Here is a 22,380-nt window from a genome sequence, read left to right on the forward strand (position 1 = left end):
TGAAGGGCACTGAGGTGAGACAGGCACACACACACCTACCCCCTTCTCCCCACATCCATCCAGCTGGCTTCCTGACCCACACATGCCACAAGGATCCTGGTCATGCTCAGCTGCTGGCCCAGCTCTGTCACCATCCACGTCACATCTCCGGTTGTCTCCAGCCTTCTACTCCCAAACGGGCTGGAATGCTCTTTTCATTTAGCTTGAGGCACAGACATGTGCAATATTTTTTTTGAGGTATGAACAGCTTTATGATACCTTTTTTTGAGGTACCAGATCAGCTTCTTGGAGGTGTGTGACTGCAGATTAAAAAACTCCACTGCCAGGAGAAGCCCGTATAGATACCACCACATGTGCATGGCACACACATGCACACTCCTGCATGCACACATGCAGAACCTCCAAGCCTTTAGAAGAGGTGAGTAACGTGTAGTATAATAGAATTATAAAATTGTTTCATAGTTGTCTAAATAATTTACAATTTTCAATTCCTTTGTTGTAAGCTTGGTTTCACACTAGTTTTACAACCAAACAGCTTATCTCAGATCTGTGGCATGAATTTTGTCAAAGTGAAATAGGTAAATGACAGTGAAAAATCTTGACATTTTTGAATGCCTACAACAAGACAATGTTCTCACATTTCAAACAAGTGCTAATTTTTATGATATTGAGCCAGTCACTCTTGAGCTCTGCTGATCACATTTTGATAGGAGGGTGCAATGTATAATGTAAAAAATTTTTCACTCCATGAAAAACATTCCCCAACCATTTCGAAATAAAAAGTTTGAGACGATGGGCAGGCAGAGCTACACTGTGCAGTATTTCTCAGCTCACAGTATTAAGTTTTTTCTATCTTTAGTAATATTTACTTGTAGCAAAGAACATTAGAATGGTTTTAAGTGCAAGTGGATCTAAAAGCAGACTCTCACCAGAACCCACTGCACAAAAAGTGGAAAGCTGAGAGAAGAAAATGCTCTCATGGCACTGTAGCTTTGTAGTATTTCCACCATTTCTTCTCAGGAAAACCTGCTTATAACCTGAAATGCATGAAGGTTCCCTTTTTCTTAACAATTCCCTGATCTCTGTAATTTGTGAATTTTCATATGAAAAATTGATCTGATTAATTTTATTTTAAGTGCATGTTCATTTCTAAAACAACTTTAAAACTATTGCTAGGGTGAGATAAGCATTAAATTTATCACATTTACATCAAATAAGAGAACAGCTAGTAGCTTATGAAACAGATCCTTTGAACCTGATGTTGGACCATTGAGAAAGGGATGTTTTCAATGATTCTTTTCATATGTTTATTGGATGCACACATTGCTTATATCTGTCAATAACACTGAGAGCTACAACTAGATAGGGCAAAATAAACATTTTTAAACATGAACAGACTGCATTGGTAGCAGTGGAATGCATCTAGTTAGCTAAAGACCTTGTCCTCAGGCACTGGAGGGATCATAATTACAGTTGCAACTCCACCTTCTGGCTTATTTTGCTCTAAGGAGTCCAAGATTTTGGATCTTTTATTTGAATAAATGTGGATACTTCCTTCAGGGTTTGAAAAAGGGAAAAATTGACAGCTACATTCCAAAGAAAGCTTAGCTGGATGGAAAATGACTGCTTGCAATACTAACGTGCTCTTTGTTTAGCAGCACAAATCGTTATCATCACTTTTAAAATGTGTAACTAGAATAAATACTGAATATGAAAGCAAAAAACTCGTTTCATGAGTTAAAGGTTTCCATATGAAAATAAATGTATATGTGTGAAATCTTTTTTTGAACAACCTTCAACAAATGTATGGGAAAAATACGGTGGAAAACTATTCTTAACAAAGGCATTTGGGCTCCTTTAAAGGAACACACAAAGGGTAAATGAATCACATGGAGATGGAGATGGAGAGTGCAAAAGCAGCTACATCCTTGACTAACTTTGTTCTATGATAGCAAAGAGTCTGAAGTTTTCCATTGTTGTCTCCATATTTGTAAAGCTAGGGTACTGCCTCAGACACTCTTCTATGCTACAGACAGTATTTTTAACCTTTAGTATTCCTCTTCACCACACCTATCTATAGCAATCCACTTTGTGATTATACTCAGTGGCTTCAGAAAAACATTCAAACTCATATGTTCCTGGTCAGAAGGGTTTTAAACATACAGCTCTCTTTTTAAAAAGAATTATACACAGATTTGGTTATAAACATCTTCTTTCTGCATCCTTAGAAATAAATAGAGACTCGGAGTCATACATGGGATTTAATGGAAAAAGTTATAACCCTGTGTAAAGACAAGCACCAGCAGTGGAGCAGTGATAAATGAAGCTGTTCAGGCTCCCTGGCATGTTGATTCTGTGGAGTACATTTTACTGAAACAGTTTCCATATCATGTTTGGCCTCATGAATGTTCAGTGGTAGAGGCCAAATCCTGTCTTCAATCCAATCTCTGCAATTCCCTTCAACCACGTTGCAGCTTTCATCTGTTTTCTTGCATCAGATTCTTTCACGGGAGCTCAGCCGTGCCAAGCATCTTGAAGTTGTATTACCAGGAATGTTTCAAGCACAAATCTCTTAGCCTCATCACTGAACACAAGTGCCTTTGCCCAAGTGCAGAAAATGTTTCTTTGCCTTGAATTCAAGAAAAAAACCTGGCAGTTTTTGCACCACTTTGAGTCAAGACCTTGGCCTTTAAAGCTGTGGCATAAACATAGGTGTTGAACCAAAGCAGGATTTGGACTGTGGAAGAGGAATCAGTGTCTGTAGGAATCTGTGAAATGTTTCCGTGTGAAGAGAACATTCTCCAGTATGTCCCTAGACTGGCCTGTCTGCAGGGCTTGGGAAAAACAACATCTTGATTTTCTCCACTACAACCCACATTTACAGCTGTGCCTTGGTCTGAACAGTTTTCACCCCCTCTGTCCCTGGGGTGTCAACCCTTTCTCCCTTCTCATGAGCAGAAATTAAGGGGAGAGGAGGGAAACTTCTGTTAGTCTTGGCTCAGGGCTGGCTGGGGCACTAGTAGGCTGACCAAAGTGTCAACATCTCCCCAGAGGAGACTAACCAAAACAAAAACCCCACGATGAGCAAAATCAAAACCAGGCAGGAGTGTGAGATTTGAGGGCTCACATGTAGATCAGGAGGGTATTCGGTGACCACACTGAGCAGAGGACTCCAAAAATGCTCAGTAGGCTGCAAGTATCTGGTGTACCAGTCACTTCTTTACTTTTCCTTAGCTAGCCTTCTGCACCTTGAGAAAAAGCCTTTCCTGTCATCAAGCCCTGCCTCCCCTGCCTCCCTGTGCCAGGCAGCAAACACGTGCTGGAGGGACCTGCCATCTGCTCCTGTCCTGCTCCCTGGCAAAGGGCCTGGCCGGGCTCCAGGGAGAGCTCTCCTCGCCAGCCCCAGACCACTGGTGACATTGCTACCATGTCACCAACCCCAGTGTAGAGCACTGCTCTGCTGGTTCTGGGACATTTAGCAGGTCACAGATTGGTTTCTGGGGTGCTCAAGCACATTCTTAACTGGAGTCACTTTTTTAGGGAAGTTTCAGGCTAGGGATGGAAATGAGTGGAAGATGGAAGGAGAAAGACAACAAGAAAAAGCAGCTGAGGAACAAGGACATGAAGAAGATATTGAGTCTTTCCCAGCTGCAAATGGGACCACTTCACTCAGAGAAGAAACATATGAGAAGTAATTTAAAAATACTGTTTCAAAACAGTTAGGACTAGTAGACATCAGTCAGGGGAAATCTGTCTTTAAGTTTGAGACTCTGGAACTGGATTTCTATTGTGTTTGAACCAGTTCAGTCAACCCCACTTAATTTCTATTGTTGAGGGAGTCTAAAATAGGCAGGGAAATAAGAAAAAAACAAAGTCTACTGGAGAGATATGCTGAGAAAGAAAAGATCATTTCGAGAAGAGGGCAAAAAAGTGAAGAACTGACAGGAAGAGTACAAAATGTACCTAGTAAAGCAATTTTGGGGATTTTTTTTTCTTCTGTAGTGAATTTGTCTTCAGCCTATTGTAACAATCCACCTGTAAAGTAACTGTAAATACACTGGGCATAACAAGCTAATCTTCTGACTTTTCTTTGCGTCACCCTCATGGGGAAAATGCCACAAGAGAAATTTATCTGACATGTTGTCATTTCTCTTTGCATTTCAAACCTGTCCAAAAAGAAAAAGTGAAGCAGTTTGTTTGAGTTACAGAAGGGGTTTTGGCTTACTCCCCATGAAAATATGATTATAAATTCCTCCTGCATTTACTGTTGGCATATTATAAACAATTGAGTCCACTGATTACTGGGTTATATAAGAATTTTCATGTTATTTGAGACCTAATTCATCAGGTGCTCTATGAAAGTGACATAGATATTTTTTAACATCTAAAATTCAAACGAAAAGAAACTTTTTCTGTTCTGTGGGATTTTTATTACTAGCCTGGAGAGAAGGAAAGAAAACTGTGGGAGTCCTTGCCTCATAGGCTCAAGATGATTGCTTTCAGTGCAATTTTTACCCATTTACAGCTGGTCTGTGAGTATTCCTGCTCTGTGACAGTGCTGTCCTCATCCAGATATTCAAACATTTCAGTGTCCTTATTTAAACCTCTGGGGTTCAGCCTCTGCATTTGATTCAAGATTTTGAAAGTCTTGGCATCTATCCCAACGCTTCTTGGTGAATTGTAGGGCGTGAAAGAAGCCGCATTTTGACCACCATATTTTACCTTATTGTGGAACACTGAATTATCTGTCAGAGATGGGGAAAAACCATGGGAATTAATATAATCTATTTCTTAGTTTATAGTCACAAAGTCCTCAAGGGAGTGTTCCAAAACCAGAATGCTGGATTTGGTATTTCTGTGAGTAAGCAGAAAAATGACTTCCCATTAGGTATATGCCCAGCAGTGCTTACATTTTTGATAAAGTCATCAAAGATGCAGAGCAGTCACACGAGTATTCCTGTAAGACATACCACAAAATCTAGTTTTTTAGAAAAGCTTTCTGAGATCTTCAAAACACAATTGTAGAAGAGATTACCTGTATGAGGATGATCCAGCTGAAGAGCATCATTTCAGAAAACATAACTACCCACATTATGGAATACATAGTTCTATGCATTCTATTGTATTCTATGGTATTTGTCATAATCTGACATATTCTTACAAACTATATTTTTGCCTCTTACTACTATACTGAGGCAAACCTGAACCTCAGCTATTTGGATAGGTGAGAGTCAGGGTGTTGTAAATTTCCTTTTTCTACAAGTTTCTCATAGGTTTAAAGGTTTCTTTATAGAGAAAACAAAACGTACATGTTGTAGTTACAGCAAATTTGACTCACGTGGTCCCTTAAGTTCACTTCAGCTTGATGATGAAAGAAACCTTGCTATTAGTGAGAGACATTCTCTGAGTGAACTAGCAGTCTTCACTCTTTCAGTTTGACTTGCAGTTTTGGAACCAGTTTTCTGATATAAGGACATTTTCCTAGTCAGAAAGCTGTGAAGACTATCATGTTCTTTTTCTGGACTCATGGAACACCCAACAGTATTTGAACCTCTTTAGATGACACTGGATTTTCAACATACAGCAAGCACATACTCCAAGATATTTAGAATGGATCATAAATCCTATTTGATAAAAGTGCAAGTGAGAAATAACGTAAAACTTTTAAAATTGACAGTTTAGGAATTGACTAAACATTGATCAGGCTCATACAGCAAAATAAGAACACACTGAAGAAGAACTTTATTAGATCAGTTTCTACAGTGTGATTTGTGGCCCACAACATTTAAAAAAGCAGCAAATCTTGTGTCCCACCTTTGATTCCATTATCAGCCCTTTAATGGCATTGTTTATAAATACAATCGTTATTTGTACAACAGTGCCACTTAGAAGCTTTAAATACGAGACCACAGTTGAGTTGTTTCATCTCCAGGATTCAGTTTCCCAATACTTTAGAGGCATGTTCTTAGGAAGGCTTAGCAATGTTTGCTGAGCCCTTTGAAGAAATAAAACAATGTATTAAGGTATAAGGAGGGTTGTTATTTTTAAAAATCCTAATAATTTTTCCAAAGCAAACAATTTTGGCAACATGATAAAAGGCAGGAAAGAGAGGGAGTGTAGGACTGAAGACAGTATGTTCATTTTTTTCCTCACTAAACAGTAAACTCTTTAAGGAGCACTATATCCTTTTCATTCTTATTGTTCTATCACCCAGACACTTGCACTCAAGAGCAGTCATTTCATATCTGTATTTACACTTCTCAAGCCATAGTCTGTGCTCATGCTTTTCAGCACTTTATGCATTTATTTAAGGATCAACTTGGAGCACTTATTTCTCCTATTGAGAAAACACATCACATTCACATATCAGAGTCTGCAACTGCAGAACTACTATAAATCATAAAACACCACTGACATTCCCCTTTTATCTTCTGATAGATGCTCTTTTTAGGGGTTTTGCCTTTATTTAGGTTGCTTTACTACTTCTTCCTTGGGATTGAAATACATCGTCTTTAATTTCTTTTCTCAGCCAATAGATTTTTTTCCTCCTGATAGAGCACAACAGTTTGATTGTGAGTTATGGGTGTATGCAAGCCCACCCATGCATCTTTGGCAAAAAAAACCTGTACCACAAAGTGAACTCCTTTACCAAAAGGTAGTGCCCATATCAAAACCATTAATCTTACATTATGTCCATCAGTAATATATTTCCTGTAAATTTTGTCTGCCTAAGTACCAGTTTGGAGATCAAAAATATTAAGGAACAACTCAAACTATGACATTTGTGCACTATGAGGACTTTGCTTTCCATGGTTTTAAGCTGAATTCAAGTAGTAAAAATTAGTAAATGTCCAAGTGAGAGGAAAAAGTAATTCAGTCTAAAAGAAAAAGACATAACATGGAAAAGACAGTATCACGAATAGAAGGGAATGTCTAGAGGAGAGGCCAGTGGGAAATTTCACAGGCAGCCAGAAGTGGGATGAGATTTGGAGTGTGTTACTGTAGAGATGCAGTCAGGACCATTACAATTAAAAAAACCAAAGAGGATGTTATTTGTTTTGAGCTCTGCCGGTAATTCTTCAGCATACTTAAACTTCATCCACAAGTTGCTGCTTGTTGGCTCGTTAAGTCGAACCACTGCTTTTTTAATCACCTCTATTGCTGATGATAAGCATGTAAATATTTTGCGGCAATATTTTGTGACAACTACTTCCCATCATTGAAAATATGATCTAGCTCTGACGAAAAGGTGATTAATGAGGCTCCACAGCTCTTTTGAAAGTTCTTTTGTTATGACTATGAAAAATAGAAATATAATTTTTAAAAATATGCTAATTCCTGATGAACTTTAAAAAAAAAATAAGCAACAAATAGTCTGATTGTGACAGTTTGGGTAAATTTAGCTGGTCTGAATCAGTGGCTAACATGAAACAGCTGGATTTATGGTATTCCACCAAACTTCTTTCTGTTTTCTGTTTAAAGTCACCATTAAGTCCATTGCTTGTTTTTAACTACCTAGTTTCTAAAAGTTGTACATTACTTTAAATTATTTGTTCTGTGAATCTGGTCGCAAGATACTGCCTGGACTGTGCATGAAAAATATGCTGGAGATAAACTGTTTGTCAGTCTTTCTGCCTAATAACAAAAGCATCAGCTCTGTAAATAAAGTTAAGGCGGTTTATCTGGAATAGGAATTCAGCTCATTTTAAAGGCCACTTTTTGAAAAGATTCATTTCCTATCTCTAAAGTGAAATGAGCTCTTCTTGGATTAGAAAATACTGTGTTCTTCAGTGTTTGCAGGATTATGTCTCCACTGTGTGAACCCAATATTCACACAGGATTGTGTAATGGTAAAAGTATTTGCCTGGAACAGCCAGCTTTATGATTGACTGATGATGTTCTACTGAAGATTGAAGTGAAGATAACATTTTCAAAAGAAAAATATTGCTGGCACTTGACTACCTGTTCTGTACAGCATTTATTCGCACTTGTCAACTAACCAAAATAAAACCTTTAATACTGCCAATTTGTGACCTTCTTTGCTGTAAAATATTCTGTTACTAAATCAGCACTTCTCTGCTGCCTGTGTTTGTCTTAAACCTTTTTGTGAAACAGTATCTACCTCCTTAGAGCCATTTACTGCTCTTGCTGTGTATGCAATGAGAGTTCTGTGCAAAGATCAAGGGGACATTAGGTGTAGTTACATCCAGGTGATAGTGATGCAGGGTTTACTTTAGGGTTGCTCATTTATTAGGATACATTTTATGTGTTCTTACTGAAGGACAGCTCAGCGGTATTGGAGCCTGAACTCATTGTTCTCAACATTTAAACACTTTTTACACTGAATAGTTGGGATGAGCTGGGTAAATGTTTTGAGGTTTTTTAAGGTAATGAGTGAAAGACACATGAAACTAGAGTTATGTTTTACCAGCCGTAAACTGTACTGCCTGAGTTATAATGAGAAGATGCTACATTTCTTATAATAATCTGTGATGAATAGGATGAGTTTTTGCTATGGCTATGTTGTGTTAGGGTCTGATATCAAAGCTCATAAATGAAAAAGTCAGAAGGGGCCACTGTGATCATCTGGTTTGGCCTCTTTTATAATACAAGCCATGGGACTTCCCTGAATTAATTCCTGTTTGAACTGGAGCAAAAGTTTAGAGAAGCAACGAATCTCAATTAAAATATTTCCAGTTATGAAAAGCTCACAGCAACCCTTAGTGAATTGTTTCAAGGAAAAACTGTCTTTGCCCTTACATTTTTGAGCCTTATTTTTATTTTGAACTTCCCTTAATTCAGCTTCCAGCAATTAAATCTTATTATGCCTTTGTCTGCTGACTAACTCTTATTTATCGAAATCATATTCCTGCCATAGATACTTACAGTCTGTGATCATCTCAACTCTTCACCTCTTCTTTTCTAAAACAACATATGAAACTCTTAGTATGTGCTATAAACTTTTTCTAGTGGTTTAATCAGTCCCATGGCTCTTCTTCATAGTCTGTGTAATGCCTTAGCATCCTCCATGGATTGAAAACATGAAGAATGGACTGTAGGCCACCATGAGCCCTACCAATGCTTAGTGTCTCAGTGACATCATCTTCCTTGCTCTTCATGCATGCTCTTGAATCCCTGGGATCCCTTTTGGCTGCAGTGCTCATTGAGAATTTACATTGAGGAAGTTACTAACCATCAACATTCAGAGGTTAAGTTAAAGTTAGAAATGTACTGAGAAACTTAGAAATAAATAAAAAGAAGAAGTATTTCAGAAGATATTTTAGCATCCTTATGTAGGACCAAATTATACCCAAGCTGAACACAGCTGCACATGGGTGCAGGAAAAAATTCCAATCACTGCCTGCCTCTCTTATATGTCTATGTATGTAGTTGTGTACAATAGCTTTAGTGGATAGAGTAGCAACAGGATTGAGCTTCAGGTGCTCCACTCCAGAGCACAACAACTGGGAAATGAGGAGAGAAAGAGATGGGTGGCCCCACCCACAGCAGAACTTGCTCCCCATCTCTCCACAGTGCTGTGGAGGTGGGCCGGGGGGGAAGTCCTTTGGCATTCCCTTCCTTAACATCTCCAGTCCCAGAAGATTGTAAAGGAGGACATGGAGAGGCAAAGAGGTGCCTGGAGGTGGATTTCTCTAAATCTACTTGACTGCAAAAGCCCAGGTTCTTTCACTTTTTACAGCAAGTCAAGACCATTCAACAGCCTGGCAGTATTCTTTCAGCCTTGCATGCTGTTTTCTCTAACCAGCTTCCTCAAAGTAATTTTACACTTCATCTTGGAGAATGAGTAAGCATCCTCACACCACTTTAGACAATATCACCAGGAGTTTGTGTAACTTGCACAGCTACCTACGTAAAGCAGCCACTCACCCCCAGGAGATTAGTGAAGCTTATGCTAAACCTCCTGTGTATAGTCTCTGTTGTTGCATGAGATATGCAACATGCATGAAATACTTATATAAAATCTCATCTAGGTATTGTTGCTGATGCTTCCTTTGCCTTTATTGTGGCAGCATAGGTGGGCTTTCCTGATATCAACTAACAGTACTGGGTAAAAATGGATGTTTTATACAGTAAATTAACCTGTGACAATGTCCCCACAGGAACTATACTTATAGTAATGTTCCATTTACTGCATTTATTTAAGATACCAAAATTAATTGCAACTACCACAGCCAATTTATGTGCTTAGCATTCTGTTACACATCCTTGAAGTCTGAAATTCATTAACATCATACATATTTTAACGCACTCGTCTGTCTCTTTCTCTTTTCTTAACTGTGTGTAGGATCTAAGATATTTTCCTCAGGGCTTGGAGAGGTGTTGCTCCACACTGTGCTGTAGCACAGGGTCTTGGATATACCCTGTAGGAGTTTAATGAGTGTTTATCTTCTGGTAGTGCCAAGAGGCTGTCTTGCAGTCAATCCTTCCGGTGGCTGTAGTTTCTCAATGCAGTGCTGATCACATCTCTGTGAAGGTGGATCTTTCCTTCAGAGCAATGTCAATGATTCAGTGTTGTAATAATGTCTCAGCGAAACACATGCTTGCCCACTGCCATATTGTATCATCAAGAATTTCCTTTTTCAATGCCCTGAATTTTTTCAAGATCACAGTTTGTTCTGGGGATGTCCGCAGTTACAACAAAGTCTCCTGCTTAGAAAGCAATCAAGGTTTTGGTTGTAGTGAATTCTCATCTTTTCATGTGCACTGTTCCTCCTCGTCCTCTCACCACCACTAGTGACAGTGCTGGTGGGGCTGTGAATGTAGAAATGTGCACACAACATCGTGTGCAGCATCAGGACGTTCTTCAGGCTCTTGGTACATATATTTCCTTATTCAGGAAGAGCTGGCTGTATTTTTTCTTTGCCTTTTGCAGAGATAGGGTCTCACACTCTCTTGAGGTCATTGCATCCACCCAAGCTAGCACACCCCTGGGTTAAGTTATCAGCTCTCAGTTGGGAAACAGTTCAATTCACAACATACAGCTCAAAAATAAAGTAATAGTTGCTAAATTTACACTCACCTGTGACAGTGCTTTGACTTCACATTTACAAGAGACATACAAATACTATCTTCTAGTTCAAAATTGTAACTTCTTAGTGCATTTTCTCAGAACGTCCATTCCTACTATGCTCCAAGGCCTGCTAGGGATGCTGCAGTTTTTCATAGTGTCTTTTGCTGTTTGGACCACATTTCCCCACATGCCTCACATCTGCTTACCAGGTTCCTGGATATCCTTGATATAGTTTGGCCAGTCTGCTGTGCCTCTGGCTCTCCAGATACAGAATTCTCTTCCAAAATGGCTCCGTGTTATTCTTAGGAGTTTCTATTTTCAGTCATCCAACTACCCTTACATACACTATCTTCTGTGCCCAATTCATCTTGATAGCTCAAATATTTTTGAGAAGCAAGCAAAATTCTACCCTGATGTCTGGCTACCCTATCAGAAATCTAGATGCAAGCACTTGTAAATCTTTGCCTTGTGAAGTTTGTTTTCAGATATTTTCCAAACTCCTGCCTTGAAACCATCTGTATAAGAACTAAAAAAAAAAAAAAAAAAAAAAAAGGAAAACTCTCCATACATACATTGGGCAGAAGCTTACTTTTTTAAAATCCCTGGTTAAAAATGGTATATGACTGGATTTTCTATCTGTCAGAGTACTTCTTGCTCATTTTCACTGTTTTCATGCTGCAGGACTTCTATGGCTAAAAATTAATTCTTATTACACAAAAGTACAATTGCTTTGCAGAGTCAGAGGCTTTTGTTAAAAGCTGTCTGTGACTTTCTATACCTAAACTCACACACACAACTCTATGGCCAGACACTCTTCCCAGGGCATGTTTTCATTCTTTTGGAAGAGTGACCTTGACAAAAAAGTTATGGAATATTTCTGTGTTCAGTGCAATGCCCCAGTTGTGTTTCAATTGCATCATATTATTTAATTGCCTATTTATTTTAGTTATTGCATTTAAAGGTGTGAGATATGTGTCCTGATAGATATAACGGCAGAATTATGCTGAAGTTTTCTTTCTATAGTATCTTTCTTCAGTAGCTTTCAAGCGTTTCCCATGCATTCAAGATTATGGGAATAAATACCAATAGATATTTTTATAATCTAATAAGAGAAATGAAAAAAAAAAAAAGTAATGAAATGCATAAATATAAGTAATTAAAATGTATGTAAATAAGATGATAAGAGTATGAAATGAGAATGTAATGGAAAAAGGAGACAGCAGTCAGCCTTTTTCTCTCCTCTGCACGTCCTCCTCCTGGCTGCCACGGCTCCCTGGGAGTCAGATCTCGTTAGCATTGTCTCCACACTGAGCCCAGCAGTGATCCCTCAGCTCGCAGGGAGCCACGTCAGCATCTGGCATGGCACAGATCCCTGCTGTGCAAATGAGCTAGACAGGGGCTGGCAGAGGATGGCGTAAGGCAGAACTCGTTTGTTCAGGCACAGTTCTACCTCTTATCAGCCATGCTAGCTCAGGCACAAGTTTCTTCATCAGCACTGTAGACATGTCCTAGGCTCCTGGTCATTATTTAATGCATGAGACTAAATAATGATCTTGTGGAGCTTTCTGTGAGCTCAGACTTCAGTGACACTGTGCATGCCTGCTTTTTCACACACCTAATACAGGAGGAAGCCATTACTATGAAGATTTTAAACCAAAGCAGTATCCAGTCCAAAATAAAACCCACTGGACAGGCATCTATTCTGTGGCATGACTGGCATACAGGTGAATCAGCCTGGAAACTGCTTACCATAAGAGAAATTAGGTGACTGTAAAAAGAATGTGACATCACTTTATGCAAATAATAACTTGATGCTTAGAATGGGACTGGTATTTCATTAGGAAATGACACAAATACTTAATTGTTAGTTTGGTTCAATTGCTACAAAAGACTGGCCAAAGATGTCTGGAAGACAAGCTCATGCTCTCAGAGTTACTGTCCAAGACTATCTGACTTCTACTCCTGCTTTATTCGTAAGACTGAAATCATAGATTTTCCTGAGGCACAAATAAGGTGCAGGTCTTTCAGCATTGCTTGCTGATGGGCATTGAGAACTTACTTCCCTGGCTGGCATAATGACCTGGAAACATTATTGAGTTTCTGAAATTAAGAAAGCAGCAAATCTGCATAGGAACCTCATATTAAATTGGGTTCTCAGTACATACAACTTTCCTCCTCAGTTCCATTGTTTCCTCTATTGTCCATTATTAGGAATCCTGTCCAGAAGAAAACTGCCTTGAATTTTAACCAGGTGCCCATTTTTGACTTGAGGAATTGAAATCCCTGGGACATACCAAGCACACATGCACCCACTGGCATGCATTACTGCAGTCTGAAGGGTGAAATAGTTCCTTTTTCCTTGTAAAAATTTCCCAGTGAAGCTGAGGAGTAAGACTGATTGACATTAGGTGGAGTGGGGAGCCTGAGAAGAGCTTGAGGGCTGAAGGGACACGTAGGTTGGATCACAGGGTTTAGCTGTGTGCTGCTGGTCTTGAATAGAGAGGACAACGAACAGGTCTGATAAAGAGTAGCCAAGATTCAGGTTTTAAGCAGCTCAGTGATCAACAAATGGAAGTCTCATGGGAGCTGAAAGGGCCTTGGTGAGGGGAACATTGCAGAGGCCAAGAGCCACAATTCTGAAGGGCTGTTGGCAAAGTACACCTTGAAACACTTCTGCTCTGCCTTCACTGGGTAGCTGGTGTGTGCCTTGTGCTGGGGCTCACAAAGGTTCAGAGCCCAGCCAGGCTGAGCCATGACCTCTGTGAGTGCTTGCCTTCCCTCATGGAAGCTGCAACACTGGGAGAGCTGTGCTCACCCACAGCACATCAGGCAGGCTGCAGAAAATGGTTCCAGCACAAAGGCTGGAAGTCAGGTCTCCATGCTGTCGTTAGCTGAGTGGGCAACAGCAGGGCAAATTACGTGGAGAAAAGTTAAAATAATTTTCCCCAAGTCCCGATAAAATCAGATTCTCTATGCATGTCAGCCTTTCTGTGACACTTACCTATCCCAGAAGGAGAGTTGGCAGCATTGTCCTCTATTCACCTCGGTCATAAGTCACATAAGATTCAGTAGTTATGGTTGTCCTTTCCTGCACTGCTTTGAGGAATCTCACTTCTGTCATGAAATTGCTCTTACCTTAGTTGTAAATTTCTTCTCTTACATGCCTGAAGTCAAGGAAAAAAAGCGCCTAAAATGGAGTGTGATAAGGGCATGCTATAAGTATTGTCCTCTGAAAAGTCAAACAAGCTTCCTCCTAAGAGCAAGTAAGGATACTCTTCCAGCCCAGTTGTTCAGCAAGACGCTACCAAGACCTCACTTTTCAAAATAAAAATGCTCCTTTGTTTCTTTCAGGGATAAAAAGTCCTGAGAAAATCTAGAGCTTTTCCAAACTAGAGGAAAAAATCTGTCCCTCACAACATTCACTCAACTACTTTCCCTTTTCAGTCCAGCTGATTCCTTTATCATTTAAAACAGGAACATCTTTATTTAAAAATAGTCTGAGGATGGATTTATCGTGAAAGGAGAAAATACATGAGAAGGAGGTTGTCTGCACATGTTGAAAAATGATCTAGAAGAAAGTGGGGAAGAAAAATTAAACATATTTCAGTAGGAGGTTATATTACAACTCTCCCATAAATTGGGTCTTGCAAAAACCTGTAAAGCAGAGAGTTTGAGCCTACATGACAAGAACATACAGGGATAATCTTCATATATCCACATATTGGGTTTAGTTTTGAAGTGCTGGTGCAATGTGTGTGCATAGGAGAGAACAAGGGCACATGCAAGTGAAAGCAGGAGAGAGTTTCTGTGGCTATGCCAGCAGGGCATGACTATATAATTTGTAGTGTGGGAAGAAGCTAGCAGAGAAGATCTTTGTGATATTGAAAGTGTGATGAAATACGTGGGTGAAAAGATTAATACAAAGAGAACATGTGAAGAGTCAGAGTCATGAACACAGGAAGGTGGAGGATGGATAGGAGTGGTCCAGAAAGACATGATGGGGTGCACACAAAAGGCAGAGGAGAAAAGCAGGTCACCAGCTATTGCCCAGTGTAAGAGGAAACACCTCAAAATAGAGGAAGAGAGTAAACTTAAATGGGAAGAAATAATGTGAAGACATTGAAGAAATACAAGGAACATAAAGCAAATTTTACAAATTTTTGGTAAGTTGGGAGTTTTCTAGCATGAGGACTTTTTGTTTGGGGGTTATTGCTCTTTTGGTATAAAATGCACTGTAGAGACAGAAAAGTTTTACAGTCAATACTGGCTGCTTGTCACCTCTCTTATGTTTTTGGTTTAGGGTTTTTTGGTGTGTTATAGTTTTTTTGATTGGTTAAATGCTTGGTTGGTTGGTTGAGTTTTTTTTGTTTGGTTTGGGAGGGCGGGATTTGATAGGTAGGTTGGTTGGTTGGGTGGGTGGGGTTTTTTTAGTTTGGACAAATTTTTTTTCATCTCCTTGACAAGATCTCTAAAAAAGCAGCTCCTTCTAGCTGTACCTGTTACTGGCTAGTATTCAAACTGTCCCATTTGCTTTCCAAAAAATAATCCAAAAAAGTTTCACCGATTTTTTCACATTAAGGGAAATTCTCAGCTATTCCTTGAGGAGTTTATTCTCTTCACATCATTTGCAAGGAAAGATAAGAATAAGGTGTGAATATCTTTCCTCCTAGTCTTGACTGACCTATGTCCATACTATTCTGTCAGGATTTCCACGTACAGGTGGGATGTAAGCCTAAAGGGGCAGTGAAGGGGAGCATGAGCCAGAAAAGGAAAGAGCTAGGCAGAAAAAAAGATGTGCACATGAATGAAACAAAGCAAAGGCAGTCAGAAGAGAGTCTACAAAACATGGAGCAAAAGTAAAGCAGAATATAGAATAAAAACTTGATAGGTAGAGGAAATGAAGTGACACACAAACTGCAAATAGAGCAAAAATAGAATTGAAAATGAGAAAATTAGTAAGGAAATGAAAACGTAACAAAATTTGGGCAAGAAATCTAGAACAGTGGGAAGAAATTAAAGGAAACTCTAGGGCAAACGAGAGTAAAGTAGAAAGAAAATAAGTAGAATAAAAGCAGAAAAATAAGCCAGTGAATAATTTTTAAAAAATAGGAAATATTGACTGAGGTCAACGTCCTTTTATTTATAGGTGTTGTTATGGAAGAGATGCACTATATATCTGTGAAACACCTGGGAGGTTGGAAACAAATCTTGGAAACAGGCACTCCTGGCTGGAAGACATATTTTTGTTTTCCTTAGGCCTTTCATGACATAGTTAGATCTCTGTAGCTAATCAGGCTGCTGCATTACTGATAGGGTATATTGACATTGAAAAAGAGTGGACATGAGGCACAACAGGTTCAGTGATGTGTATATAAACATTTCTAGCTACATCCTCATGGGAAAAAGCTCCAACTCTCTCCATGCAGAAAACAAGTCATGACCTTTGAGAAAGTATGCAAGAGAGACAGGTCTAAGCTGCCAGATTTTTATTCCTGTCCAACAGAATGGAAAGGGATGCTATGGAATTAGAAATTTGGCTTAGTTTCTTGAACTCCACTTCTATATATACATACTTCTATTTATTTCACCACAATTGTTGAGTATTTGGGCTTTTAATGGATCAATTTCTAACCAGACCCATGTCCAGTTATTCTATACATCTTTTTTCCCCAGTTTTGAAGCATTATCTGCATTAATATACATAGAGCCATTGACTTTGCTCATGTGTGTAAGTGCTTACCTTTGTTACTAAGGCCTTCTAAATGCTTTAATTCACAGAACAGATTGTTCTTTTGGTGTGAAACCATACTCTTTGTTAGTTAAACACCAGCAGCTGGAGGGACTTTAAATGTGTTTTACTAGAGACCATGAAACTGCCCTTTTGCTTTACACTCTCTTGTACTTAAGATTGTGCCCTTATTCCTTATACTTACTATTCACAGTGTTTAATGTAGATAGTTAAAATGCTTATAAGAGAGAGGCAGGGAACAGTTTAACCTCTGACAAGGGCAGCACTTTTAAATTCAACCGTAAGCATTTAGTTTAGGAAAATCTGTTTCCACTTTCCCGATGAATTCTTTAAAAAAAATTCAGCTTAACTACATACAGCAAAGCCATGATATCAGCCCTGCCCCAAAAGGCCAAATCCTGCAGATCCCTATTTGCATGAGAAGTCCTTCAGACTTCGAGTCCTTTTCAAGTGAAAGGAATACACACGTGATTTTAGGATTTGCAGAATTTGGCCTCCAGCTAATCACTTGGCAAAATTGTGTCTCCACAAAATTTGTAGTCTCAAGTAAAACTTCCTAAGTGGTTTTTGATTCCTTTACAGTAGTATTAAGCTCCTTTAGGGAAAAAAAAACAAAAAAACAACAAACTGCCAGGTGATGAACTTTCCTGGGATTCAGAATGTTTGGTAAAATGATATCAAAACAATGCCCTAATAGCTGAGTAATGGAATTTAGAAAACCAAAATTTTACAACCTAGACATTAATGAATAAATCTAATTTCCTCCACGCATTTGAATAAATGTAAAAGACCAATTTGTCTTGGAAAAGCTGATTTCAAATTGAAGAATAATCTAATCATTTTAAATAGGCCAAATTCTGTAGGCTTACTGGAGGAAAATTCCTAGTGTTGTCATTTGACATCAAAGGAGTATTACCTGACTCAGGGCTGTAGCTCTGTAAAATATGATTTTACTAGAGCTGGCACTTTTATTTGCTTCCAGAAGCATTTTCAGAAGTGAAGCAAGGTTTCCCTTTCCTTTGTTGAAAGCACAGAGGAATTCCTCTTTTCCAGCTTCTTTGATAAGAAGTGCTGCACCACACCACTGTTTCTTCTTGCCTGTTACAACAAGAATGTCTCCTGCTGCTTCAGCAGATATTTGAGGGCAATACATGTGTCAGTCTCTCCAGGGATCCTCCTGCAGCCAGTAATGTCACTTCAGATGGCTCCATTGCACTGCAGACAACACGGTGTGGAATGGTATCCAGAATGCTGCCAGAAAGGAGAAGATAAAATCCACAGAGCAGGCATTCCTCAAAGAAGGTTCACACCAAACCAAAAAAACCCCAATAAAACAGAGCTACTGTAGGTCAACAGCAGAACTACAACTGTTCACAACTCCACAGCATCTCTATCCGATTATCCCAAGGGATTTGGCAAATGCCCAAAAGGAATGATATGGTTGTCTACTTTTGTAGGAAGAAACAAACTGGATAAAGTTAATTTCTTTCAATGACAGACATCTGTGATTTTTTTACTGGGTTTACAATTGAAATGTGTTCCAAAAGTCTGGGAGTAGCAATATAGTACTGAAGTCTTTTGTCTGAATGTTAAATATTATTTTATTCTGAGTGTATTTTCACTAAATCAGGCTTCTTATATTGCATGAGTTGAATTAGTCATCTTAATAGAAAACTCTTTGTGTTTAGAGGTACAAGAATACTCTAAAATAATTTGAATATAGATGCTCCATGTTTCGTAATGCCAGAATTTTGCAGGCTGCTATCTCTAATGCTCCCTCTCTTTCACTCTTCTCCCCATTGAATCTATCCCAGATGCAACACTAAATACCACTTTATCGACGACCTATGCTTCTTCCACTTCTGAAGAGGAAAGGAAACCTTTATCTGGAAATATACATTTTTGGTTGGTTCGCTCTTTATGTGTTCCAAGCTGTTTCATATTAGTCTCAGAGGCCTAGGTTGTATACAGAACAGAATGCAGGTGAGACAGTTCATGATAAATGAAAATTATCTCATGAACATCAGCACCTCATTTGTGTACCTGTGTGTTTTCCCCGTTGCCGAGTTAATTATTCTTGGTAATAATATTGAGTCAGACACATGACTATATCATTGCAGACAAACCCATGTTATTAATGCATTTTCACTAAAGTAATCCTTGCCACAGGCAAGATTTTAACCTTCTAAGGGGTTATAAGCTGCTCATGCACGTAGTTGCTCTTCCCAAGGAACAGACTGTGAACAAACTTAAACTTGTAGTCCTGATTTATGCCTTGTTCTCCTTCATCTCTGGGGAGGAATAAGAGACAGGGCAAAAACCATTTTAATATCTCTGAAGATTCTTTGATACAGATGAAATTCTATGTAAAGATCATATAAGAAAAAATCCTGGGTTAAAGAACTCTTTTTTCTTAAAATGTTTGCAATTTCTTTATTATGTACAGGAAGAAAGAAAAACACCAGCTCTTGTTCATGAAGAAGACAATCCCGGCTGTCACGCAGCCGCTCAGGAGAGCTGAGTCCTGTTTGCTGCAGTGACTGATTCCAGATGAACAGAGCCCATCTTGTCTCTGCTGGCATTTCAGTTTGAAGGACCTTACCACCTAAAACTTGGTATCTCTGGTTTTCCTTTCCCTGCCCTGGTGGCTGGCAGTGCAGCTGCCCCAGCACTGAGCACGGGCAGCTTCAGGCAGCAGTGTCATAGCACACGCTCTTACTCAACAGAGCAGTTCCCTGCATACCCTGGAATTAGAGCTGCTTACTTTTCTGACCAAAAGCCTGTTTTTACTATTGCTAGCACTGCAGAGCCAAGGAGCTCTGGGAGGCCGAGCTGGCTTCTATTCTGTTTTGTACATCATCAACCAAATTGTCAGCTAATTTCCTATTGTGGAATCTTTATTACCACCACTGACCTATGAGGCAGAATGAATATTTTAATATTTTTTACTTTCAAATCTCGTGTGCAAGTTGCAGGTTGGCAGCTGGAAAAAAAAATTCTGACCTGTAAATTTAGCAAATATGATAGGAAAGTAATTGAAAATTAAAAAAAAGGATCTTAATTTTGTCCCTATTAAAGAGTAACTGAACTACAAACACATTTTTTAAAAATGTCTTTTCCAGTTTTATGTGTGTGAGTGATGTTTCTTTTTTTTCCCCCTTTTGTGTCTTTTTTATTGCCTAATGTTCTTTAAGACTCTGTTAAGTCCCTTGGTTTCAAACCATGTTGAAGCATATAGTTTTGTTAAACCTAAAACTGGCATCCTAGAGGTGTCAAAAATGAGACTGGCTTAAAAATCTTAAATTCCAGAAAAAATAAGATGTAATTTTAAAACTTCCAATCTTTTATCAAATTTATATTTTCAGATGCTACTAATGTGAGGGGTAGAAATGCACACAAAGAAAAAGCAGCTTAAAACGGTCATGGGTTCATTCACGTCCAGGAATGGCAGTTATAAAGGAAGAAGCAAATATTGAAACTCAAGATAAAATCTTGAGACTTTTCAAAACTGAGCAGCACCATCCCCCCAGTCCAAAGCAGTTCTTGTTCTGGAATTTGGATTGTAAATCTCCACTAAGAAGTTAGATCAAAAATACAGCACAATGGTGTCATTTCTGTAAAGAAAAATTAACTTTAAAAAAACCCTGAAAACAAAGCCACTTAAAGCTCAGCAGCTGGTATGAAAAAAACCTGGAGCACTGGAAGACTTGCAAGTGCAGATTAAGGTATGCTTCTCCTAGCCAATTTTGTCTCCATGTCTCTTTGCTCAGTGCATGTCCTTTCTGAGGTGAAGACAGTTAAATCCAACTATCTCCTTATCCTTTGTTGAGGTCAACAGTAGTTTTAAATGTGAAAGGACTGAAGCACTTAGTCCTTCTCTAGGTAGCCATTATAGCAACACCTGTTGACCCTATAGTTCCTTACCCTATGCTGATATTTTAGGAAGTCCACAGAACAGCTTAAATTATTCTGAGATTACTAAAATCATAAAGAAGAAAAGCATGTAACTGGAAAGCATCAGTCCTAGTAGAGAGTGGATTAAATCAAACTTATGCAGGAAAATAATTCAACTATGCTGTAAAAAAAAAAAAAAAAGGAGACATTTTCACAGTTTGTAATCTACAGAACAAAACTCCATCCCAGGCAAGGATCCCGTGGCAGGAAATATAGTGTAGATAGAATTGGGCAGGAGGAGTAAACAGAGCTGAATTCAATTTGTATTAGAAAGCTCATAGTAGCTCTAATTATAGAGAAATGACAGCCATTCAACATGGTAAACAGCCTACAGGTAGAAATCTTAGTGCAACTTCAAAAACAACAAGAAAAGTCGAGATTATCTGAATGACCTTTCTACCCCTGAACAAAGAAGCACTGAAAATGTCACAGTTGTACTGAGGAGTAAGTGCTCACTCAAAGAAAGCATGAAAAATGCATAGATCTACAGGGTATAAGGTTTTCCTAACTAATGCTTCTCCAAGGTATAAAATACCATTTCAAGACTTACTTATCCTGTTGGTCAAAAATGAGCTACTTTTGCTGATACAGAAGCCCATTTTATCAAAGCTTTGGCTGAAATCCAAATAAATTGTTCTGTGTGAACTTTTGTATTTTTATCAGCTTTGCAAAACCCTAAAAAGATAAAGTCAAGATAGAAGACTAATCAAACAGAGGGATTTTTACCATCCCTAGATGCAGTGAACTAACCCAAAGTTAGTAAAACTAACATGTGTGGAAGCAGTTTGCATGAAATTATTGTCATCAACTTTGCTCAAAACACGGAGTAAAATTTTTCTGAGAGTTCAAATACCTATTACATTTCTGAGAATGATTTTATTCCTTTACTATCCCACTTGCTCCACTTACTTTTGGCTGGAATGTACAGAATGGCTAACTTGTATGCTGAGTGTAATCTTAAGCCAAACCAGTAATAACCTTTTTTGACAGCTGTCCGAGATTTTCCTCCCAGATCTTCATTCTCATAAGAACCAAATAAGTTGGAAAACTTAGATTGCTGGGTGTTCTTTCAGGTTGAATTCCTAAAAATTATTTCAGGGAAAACAAAATCAACATACTGTGTTAATTTCATTTCAGAATATACAGCTTTTCCGAAAAAGGTGAACAGAAAAAAAGTGACAGAACTATCCCACCTTTGAATTTGTGATGCCTTCATTGCATGCTCTACCTTGATGGGAAATTATCTATTTCCTGAGTTAATGGCCATTTTGTTTGCAGTTGCCATTAGGTGAGAAAGGTGCACGCTGTTTCCTCCAAGAACAGAATTACTTTCAGTTCTTGAGTTCTTTTCTTGAAATTAAAAGAAAAACAACTTAAAGAACAAGAGAAAAGTGGAAAGGTTTGTGTACATACATAGTACAAAAAACACAACCCAAAACTATATATATATAGTAAATAAACATAATCTATAACCATAGATGGTGTTATAATTTGGTACTTACCTGCATTTTCGTACATAGTTTTTTGGAGAGAAAATAAGAAGCTTCACTAAGAGATGTTACAGAGCTGCAGCACAGTGTCCACTTCCTTCTCCAGAAGCAGTTGAATACACAGCAATTCCAGGCTTGATCCCTCATTATCACAT

General features: G+C 38.7%; 1 long non-coding RNA gene across 1 annotated transcript; it reads left to right on the plus strand.

Moving 5' to 3' along the window:
* The first annotated feature begins 14,951 nt into the window (after positions 1–14,951).
* On the plus strand, positions 14,952–21,591 carry LOC148225544 (uncharacterized). Its single transcript, XR_015798686.1, has 3 exons — positions 14,952–15,195; positions 18,596–18,764; positions 19,228–21,591. It is a non-coding gene; the product is annotated as an uncharacterized LOC148225544 (long non-coding RNA).
* The last annotated feature ends 789 nt before the right edge of the window (positions 21,592–22,380 follow it).

The sequence above is a fragment of the Sturnus vulgaris genome, chromosome 1 (assembly GCF_052056855.1).
Source record: "Sturnus vulgaris isolate bStuVul1 chromosome 1, bStuVul1.hap1, whole genome shotgun sequence".
Classification (NCBI taxonomy): Eukaryota; Metazoa; Chordata; class Aves; order Passeriformes; family Sturnidae; genus Sturnus; species Sturnus vulgaris.